The 9,210-nt window shown below is 37.6% G+C and overlaps 1 protein-coding gene across 6 annotated transcripts in view; it reads left to right on the forward strand.

Annotated features, from left to right (window-relative positions):
* Window positions 1–9,210, forward strand: part of LOC106868589 (uncharacterized) — a 137,656-nt gene that overhangs the window by 16,197 nt on the left and 112,249 nt on the right. For 5 of the 6 annotated variants that reach the window (XM_052971951.1, XM_052971952.1, XM_052971950.1 and 2 more), the window contains exon 2: window positions 1,196–1,280. The gene's annotated coding sequence lies outside the window, so the exon portion shown is untranslated. Of the gene's footprint in view, window positions 1–1,195; window positions 1,281–3,246; window positions 3,489–9,210 lie in introns of all 6 variants that reach the window. The other variant, XM_052971947.1, reaches the window with a different exon arrangement.

The following is a 9,210-nucleotide window of genomic DNA, read 5'->3' on the forward strand; positions in this document are numbered from 1 at the left end:
TATATATATATATATATATATATATATATATGTATATATATATATGTACATACACACATACATGTGTGTGTGGGGGGAGTGTGTGTACACACATACACACACACACACACACGCACACAGTTAAATAAGATTCAGATAAAAAGTTTGTAGAATGCTATGCAAAGCTCATCCACAGTTATTGGCTACCTGATGTCATCATACAGTGGGAATGCTCCTGCTACTGGATATACATCAGGAATTCCATAGTACCTATAGTGTTTATATAAATAGATGAATAATAGAAATTGGATTGAATGATATTGGTGTAACAATGTGTGGAAACAATTATAATGATTTTGAATAAAAACATTCAATCCATTTTCTATTACTCATATGTGTGTGTATGAGAGAGAATGAGTGTGTGTGTGTTTGTGTGTGCATGTAAATATATATATATATATATATGTGTGTGTGTGTGTGTGTGTGTGTGTGTGTGTGTGTGTGTGTGTGTGTGTGTGTACATAAAGACAAGCAGGCTTGAGGAATATATTTGCATGAAGCACAAAAAATACAGATTTCTGAAATTACAGAATGAAGAAAATAGATAAAGGAACAGAATTACGCAAGGTCTTATCTGGAGAGCTGTTTCAAGACTGCCATAGCTTGCATAATAACCTAATTCATATGTAAGATGTGCATATGATGTCATAGGTTTGTCTCCTGCGACAAGTCTTGACAAAGTCATTAAAAAGCAAAGTGGCAAATGTGTATTCTCTGGCAATGTTTACAAATATGAAGGCATTAAGAGGGCAGAAGGGTGTAGGAAGGAAGTGGTGGGATGATGTGGAGGGGACAGGGAAATAGAAAGGATGCTTTTACGAAACACAAAATACGATATTACTTGACAAAAACCAGGCATAAAAGTCTTTCAGTCTTGTATTCAAGAAATGAGGAATTATATACATTAATTACATTATTTACATTTGACGGATATTTGTTCTCATCTTGTTTGTTGTTAACACAACGTTTTGGCTGCTATACCCTCCAGCCTTCATCAGGTGTCTTGGGGAAATTTCGAACCTAGGTTCTCATTCCAAAGGTATTTTTCGATGTTGTTGTTATTATTATTATTATTATTATTATTATTATTATCATCATCATTATTATCATTATTATTATTATCATTATTATCATTATTATTTTTATTATTATTCAGGTCACTGCTTGGAATCGAACTCGGAATCTTGGGGTTAGTAGCCCGGCGCTCTTAACCACTACGCCATAAGCCTGTGGGATGAAAGGTAAATAATGTAAATAATAAAAGTCTTTGTTAGATAATATCTTCAAAACCCCAGGAAAATACGAGAGTTGTTTTATTCATTCCTTAATTCTTTTATTCTTTCACTAGTTTCACTCATTGGACTCTGGCCATGCTAGAGCATCCCCTTTAGTCAAACAAATTGATCCGAGGACTTATTGTTTGTAAGCCCAGTACTTATTCTATTGGTCTCTTTGCCAAACCGCTAAGTTATGAGGATGTAAACACACCAACATCAGTTATCAAGCAATGGTGAGGGGACAAGCACAGACACACAAACATATACATACATATGTATATATATATATATATATATACACACACACAACGGGCGTCTTTCAGTTTTTATCTACCAAATCCACTCACAAGGCTTTGGTCAGCCCAAGGGTATAATAAAAGACACCCAAGGTGCCATGCAGTGGGATTGAACCTGGAACTATGTGGTTGAGAAGCAAGCTTCTTACCACACAGCCACTCCTGCAATATTCATCAGAAAATTAATACCTGCAGTTCTCATTTCAGGAGTCTTGGTTTGTGCCTGATATAAATAGCAATAGCCAATCAATCTCTCTGTGGATAGAAAACAAGACTGCATGTTGCACGAATGATTTTCTTACAAGAAAGGAAACTAGCAAAGATAATTCTATGATTTTTCTTATCCACGGAAAAATGTTAAAATGTGCTTTCATCCTTTTATTTTCACAACAAGGATTATGATTCACGAATTGTAGCTATAACGACATTGTTATTTGTAAGTCCAAGGTTGTTGTAGAAGACACTTGCCCAAGGTACAGCACAACATAACAAATTCATGTGTTGATGATGATGAAGATGATGATGATGATGATGATGACGACGACGACGACGAGGAGAGGAGGAGGACGAGGAGGACGAGGAGGAGAAGGAGGGGTCTAAGAGTTGTAGGAGGTGATGTTGGTGGTAACAGAAAATGGCTGATGGTCATATTAGTGTCTGTTGCAAGGTTGGCGTTGATGGTGATGGTTGACATTAAAGATATCTGATATCTGTTGTAATTAAGCGAATGAAAAGGTTACTGGTGCTGGATCTTGTGGTAGTGTTGGTAGTGATGATAGTGGTATTAGTGGTAGTACTAGTGGCTATGGAGGTGCTAGTGGTGGTGGTGGTGACGGTGGTGGTGGAGCTTGCGGCCATGAAGGTGGTAGTTAGTGGTGGCGACAATCGATCATGCTGTAGTAGTACTAGTGGTAGTGGTGGTGGTGGTGGTGGCGATGGTGGTGGTAGCAGCTATGGTAAGGACATTGAACTTGAATGTAATGATAACAGTGGTGATGACAAAAATAATGATGAGAATCACAATGATATTGATGCTAATGTTGCTGCTGTTTATGATGATGCTGATGATAACAAGAAAGAAGATATCAATGATGATGATGATGATGATGATGATGATGATGATGATGATGACAACGACGATGGTGATGATGATGATTGTGGTGGTGGGGATGATGGGGATGGGGAGAATGGTGAGAACGATGACAATGAGAATAATAATGTTGATGGTGACGACAATAGCAACGATGATGAGGAGGAGGAGGGGGAGGAGGAGGAGGAGGAGGAGGGATATCATGATGATAATGATGGGGATGATGACGCTGGCGATTGTCATGACGATGATGATGATAACAACTAGGAAGATGATGATGATGATGATGATGATAACAACGATAACAGTGATATTACACGACGTCTGTCTGGGTGTGTCGTTGTCACATGAATGAATTGGCCATCTAACAGAACTGTTCATCAAGTCACTCTGTCACAGACCTAATTACATTGTTGCCAACTCTTAAAATTCTAAATTCCAGTCATGTTATCGTAGGAAACCATCTTTAATTCCGTTCTTTCCGTCCAAACAGACAAGTAGTCACTGCTGGTTTAAGTAAGATAATAAAATATGTCTATTGCAGACTAAGAACCTCATTCTACGTCTCGAGACCCATTACATGATGTATTATCTCTAATAAGCCATTTACTGTCTTGTGTTCTTCAATTGCCTGGTAATTTCAAAGAAAACAATGCCTCACCAGTTACCAATGCTATTGATTTATTTTGGCAAGGCACCCAATGCCAAATTTTGTCAGGAATTACAATAGAACCACTTGAACAGAGCCTCAGTGTATTACTGCTACATGTTATTTTATCATTTCAGGTTTGTTGTTTTTGTTGTTGTTGTTGTTATAATTTTTTATTGCTGTTGTTGCCGTTGTTATTGTTCAATATTCCACAGTAAAGGTGATGGCGGTGGGTGGCAGTGGTGGGCGGCAGTGGTTAAAGGCAATAACGATGGTGATGGTGATAGTGATGATGGTGTGATGATGATGAGAATGTCAATGTGTGTGAGGATGAGGGCGACGAGCATGGTAATTACGGTGATGGTGATGATAATGATAAAGATGACGAAGAAGTGAAGAAGAGAAGGACAAAAATTTAATGATGACGATGACAATGATGATGATGTTGATGATGATGTCGATGATGGTAATGATGAAAATGACGATGATGATGATGACGATGATGACGATGATGATGATGATGATGACGGTAATGATGATGATGATGATGATGACGATGATGATGATGACGATGATGATGATGATGATGATGATGATGATGATGATGATGGTGTTGATGGTGATGATGATGATGATGATGATAGTTTTATCAATTCATAATGTCATTGTCGATGCTGTTTATAGCCTGGGGTTTCAGCCTTCATCCAACAGACCTATCATTGAAAGAATTCCATTTGTGACTGTTATTTCTTTCTGTTTTTAAACATAGGGTATCTAGGACCTAATCCATCTTCTGGTACCTCTAATCCCTTTAGCAGAGCCCACTCCATTGTGAGCCTTTGGGCCTGGTCCTCACATTCAGCACATTCTCTTCCTTCCCTTCTTCTTACTATTCTCAGTTACCCTGTGAAGGAATCATGAATTCTTCATTTCCTCTTGACTATAACATTTTGTGAAGTTTTGGCTGTTATTTCTAGCAGACCAAGACACTACATATTGGTTCCTTCAAAGTTGTATGTGGTTTTTCTGATATGGTTGTATCTTGAATGTAGTTATTATTGATGTTGTTTAGCCCCAGGTCAACGGTCATAAACCAGACCTATGATTGAAGGTTTGTACTTCCCTCATCTTCTTTTCAGACATTGTGTATCTAGGAATACATTTTCCAATGTATCTTTTCTTCTATAAGTCAGTATGAGTCGATTTGAGGGATAGCAGTTGAAACAAGGTAACCTCTACCTATTTGCTAGTCCTGCTAAAAATGCCAACCAAATGGCCAGCTCATCACCTGCAATCAAGTATAGCTTGGTAATATGTACCATGCTTCTGTTAATTGTTTTTGGTGAGCAGACATAGTATTGTATAGTGAAACTATATATCCCTCCTAGTAATAAGTGGTATGAACCAGTCATTATAAATTGACCAGTAGCTAGTCATCAAGTGGGAGTCAAGAGTCGAAGAGTTGAGAGTCAACAGTTCTAGTTGGTGTCTTGTGGAGCTACCAGCAATAGTAAGACAGAAGAAGTCAGTGTATTACTATTCCAGTATGAAGAGGAGATACAATGTTATCCTATGACTAGTAACTATTGTGGCTACTAGTGTAAAACAGCAACTACAGTACAACGGCAGTCACACATCATCACACCAGTGGGAGGAACCTACTTTACAACACATAGTTAACTTCTTGTCTCACTCACCCTTTGATCCAGTTGTCATATTTAGGATGTGTCAACTGAGCAAGGAGAAAGAGAAAGAGAGAGAGAGAAAGAAAGAGAGAGAGAGAAAGAGAGAGAGAGAGAGAGAGAGAGACAGACAGACAGACAGACAGATACTCCAGCACTTGGGTGGTACTCATTCTCATTTTCAGCTGCATTGATTGGAGCTATGAGAAGTGAAAGTACACTGTGCTGCCTGATCCAGGAATTGAACTCATGACATTATATTCATGAACCAAACATTCTAACCATTAGGCCACGTGCCTCCACAGCCTACATCTTGATAAAAAGTGGGGGGGGGGGTTAATGCTTAGCCAAAGAGGGAATGAAACGTTCACAACCCTTTGACTTTTTTTTCAGACCCCTGGGAATGGTGAAAAGAATGACGGAAGCTACACTCAAACCAGGGATCTGGCCCCAAATATTTGAAACAGTGACAAACTCTGCTAAAAATACTCAAGAATAGGATGTGGTGCTAAAGTGGATGACAGTTTGAGTCACCCATCGAAGTAAGCCCTGCAAGGATTTGAACTCAGAATGCATCGAGTCAAAAACAAATACTGCAAGATAACCTGCAAAGGCCCCTCTGACAATTCCTTCAGCATTCTGTCCTGGAATTGTCCCTTATTTTATTAACCCTGAAAGAACAAAAATGCCTTAGTTGAAGATTTGAACTTTGAGCATAGAAAGTCAGAATAAATTCCATTCTGTCTGACACTTTAATGACTTAACTAATTGGCAAACTAATTAGTCACAGATACGATGCACCTGAATAAAATACAAGATGTTCATTTCCGGAATGTCTTTGATCAGATAATGGCTGACTTAATAATGGTGGGGGTGGAGTGAATTAACAGATAGAGTCTCTCTCAATGGCTTCATTAATTCCTGAAGGATGGATGTGACAATGCATAGATGGCTATGTCTACAGTGGAGTGTATGAATGGCTGTGTCAATAGGGGAGTGTATATAAGAGAGGAGTGTATGATTTATTGTATCAACAGAGTATTGAACAATTAAACAATGCTTCAGAAAATTTTCAATCCTGTTATAAGCATTACGCCTTCAACGAATAAACTAACTCTTTATAGCTCAGTCTACTTGACTGCATGCAGGTGATAGAATTCCCTGCTGCAAGTAGTGACAGAACTGTGAAACTGAAGTGTGCTGCATTGACTCCTACTTCACCAGACTCATCCCAACATACATATTCATACCAAGTACAAAGGTATCCCTGATTTACTTCCAGCCAACAAGATCCCTGGCTCTGAAAATACCCTTTCCATTATTTATGTACTCTAATGTAGAATGCACTCCAGAGCTATATATTAACCTTACTGAATTCCTTAACATTTCTCTCACTTCCTTTACAATATTTGTCTTGAAAGAATGGATACAATGTAAAGTTTTGCAGAGTACAAAGCACCCTTTGAGTGTTTGTATTAAGATTAAATTGCAGCCAGTACACTACATAAAGTGGTTTTTAAATGAACTGAGAAAACAGAGCAGAGAAAATTCTTTGGTCTTACTGAGGACAGGACACCCTCTCCAGTGCTAGTGCCATGATGAAATGCAACAAATACACTCAGTAAAGGAAGCCAGGCACAAAAGCATACCATATATGGATGAGAGATGTATGAATTGGTCTCCTGAAATGCCTAAGAGAAGAGTGACTCAAAATAAGAACTAACTTGGATTATGACAACCTATCTAACCCATACCAGAATCGAAAAGAGGTGTGTGTATGTGTGTGTGTGTGTGTGTGTGTGTGTGAGTGTGTGTGTGTGAGTGTGAGTGTGTGTGTGAGCGTGTGTGTGTGAGCGTGTGTGTATGTGTGTGTGTGTTTGTATGTGTGTGAGTGTGTGTGTGTGAGTGTGAGTGTGTGTGTGTGTTTGTGTATGTGAGTGTGTGTGTTTGTGTGTGTGTGTGTTTGTGTGCGTGTGTTTTTGTGTGTGTGAGCGTGTGTGTGTGAGTGTGTGTGTATGTGTGTGTGTGTTTGTATGTGTGTGAGTGTGTGTGTGTGTATGTGTGTGTGTGTGTATGTGTGTATTTATCTTCCACCATTACTTGACAATCTGTGTTAGTTTGTTTACATCCCAGTAACTTAGCGGTTCGAGGCAAAAGTGTCTGATAGAATAAGTACCCATCTTAAAAACATATCTTATCAGGGTTAATTGCTTCAACTAAAACTCTCCAAGGTAGTGCTACAGCATGGCCACAGCCCAATGACTGAAACAAGACAAAAGACAAGCAATAAACGACCCATTTAATCAACAGGAATTGACTCGATCATTCTTCAATTTGGAATTAATAAACGAATTCTAGCAAGTAATTGACTTAATTAAATGAGCCACAACCTTCCTTAAACAGCTGCTCGCTCTTTGCCACTATACACACACACATCCACATCCACACATACACACACACACACACACACACACACACACACATATATATATATTTATATATATGTATATATATGAAAGTACCATTATTTTTAGTTTGTTTGGTAAAGTTCGTTAACACAACTTATTAGTAATTTTTTCAGATTTTTACATTTCACATTCAGAAAGAAAAATTTGTTTTTCTCTGCGAATGTCTAAATGCAGTTAAAAGAAATCTGAGATAAATTTAATGAATGTTTTCACCAGGAATACAGCACAAGCAATTCCAAACAATTCCGAAGACTGTCGCTGTCTTTGGCAATGTGACAATGTTAATAGGAAAAATTATTAAGAATTATTATTAATTCTGGCTACAGATCTAATTGAAAAATAATTCCTATTTTCAAGCCAGCCTGGCAATGTTTACATAATTATTACCAAGCAAGCTCCATTGACAAACAACAGGCAATCTCTGTCAACGGCAGACTTTAAAACGAAACCAACATGTTTTATGTCTTAAAGATAAATAGGTATAGGAATGCATGGTTATGTAGTTTAAGAGGTTTGTAAATTCTGTGCTCACAGCATGGAATTTTGTCAGTGAACAAGTCGTGGCCTCAAAGTGATAAGAATATTTTGACAAATTGAATTTAAATGTTGAAGTGAATCTGACGGTTTTTGTGTGTTTTTAAATGGCTTATAAACACCTTCCATGCTGCAATTGTGTGTGTGTGTGTGCATATATATATATATATATATATATATATATATATATACTTGAAAATGGATGCATGGCGTTCAATCAAATAATAATATAAATAATATATATATATATATATACATATGCTTATATGGGTACAGGATGTCACCAACAGTAAACAACATGAAATATGAAAACAAATGAGTTCAATATGCAAACAACGAGAGAAACAAATCGAAAACAGGACGAGTAACATAAAGAACGACCCTTCATCAGTTGTCTGCTGTCTATCTATTCCTCATTTCGAGCATTGAACAATAACATGAGTCTTTGAAGACAGTTGCTCGCATAAGTACCAAAATAAAATTCGGGATTTATGGAAGGTCATCATTTTCTCTCTCATCCTTTTCTGTAATTCCCTTTTTCTCCCCTTTACCATTTTCTATCTGTCTCTCTCACTCTCGCTCCCCCTCTTTCTCCTTTTCTCTCTTTTGTTGTTCACACGTGACCATCGTCCATCTTTCTTTGCCTCCCGTGATCATTTTTCTTTTCTTTCAGGATTGTCCTAAGGACTGGACATATCCTATCTCTCTCTTCTATCTTTTCCCTAGTGTTCGCTACTTTACCCTCGTTCTGGTCTAACAACTCTCCATGTTTGTTTTTGTTCGGTTTCTTTGTATGTCTCCACTGTCCTTTTTTTTGTTCCCAACTTTGACTCTCCATAAATCCCAAATTTTATTTTGGTACTTATGGGAGCAACTGTCTTCGAAGACTCATACTGCCATTCGATGCTTGAAATGAGGAGTAGATAGACAGCCGACAACTGATGAAGGGTCGTTCTTTATGTTACTTGTCCTGTTTTCCATTTTTTTCTCTCGTTGTTTGCGTATTACATGTTGTTTACTATTGGTGACGTCCTGTACCCATATATGCATGTGTATATATATGTATATATATATATATATATGTATATGTATATATATATATTTATATATATATATATATATATATAGAGAGAGAGAGAGAGAGAGAGAGAGAGAGAGAGAGAGAGAGAGAGAGA

The sequence above is a fragment of the Octopus bimaculoides genome, chromosome 11, assembly GCF_001194135.2.
Source record: "Octopus bimaculoides isolate UCB-OBI-ISO-001 chromosome 11, ASM119413v2, whole genome shotgun sequence".
Classification (NCBI taxonomy): domain Eukaryota; kingdom Metazoa; phylum Mollusca; class Cephalopoda; order Octopoda; family Octopodidae; genus Octopus; species Octopus bimaculoides.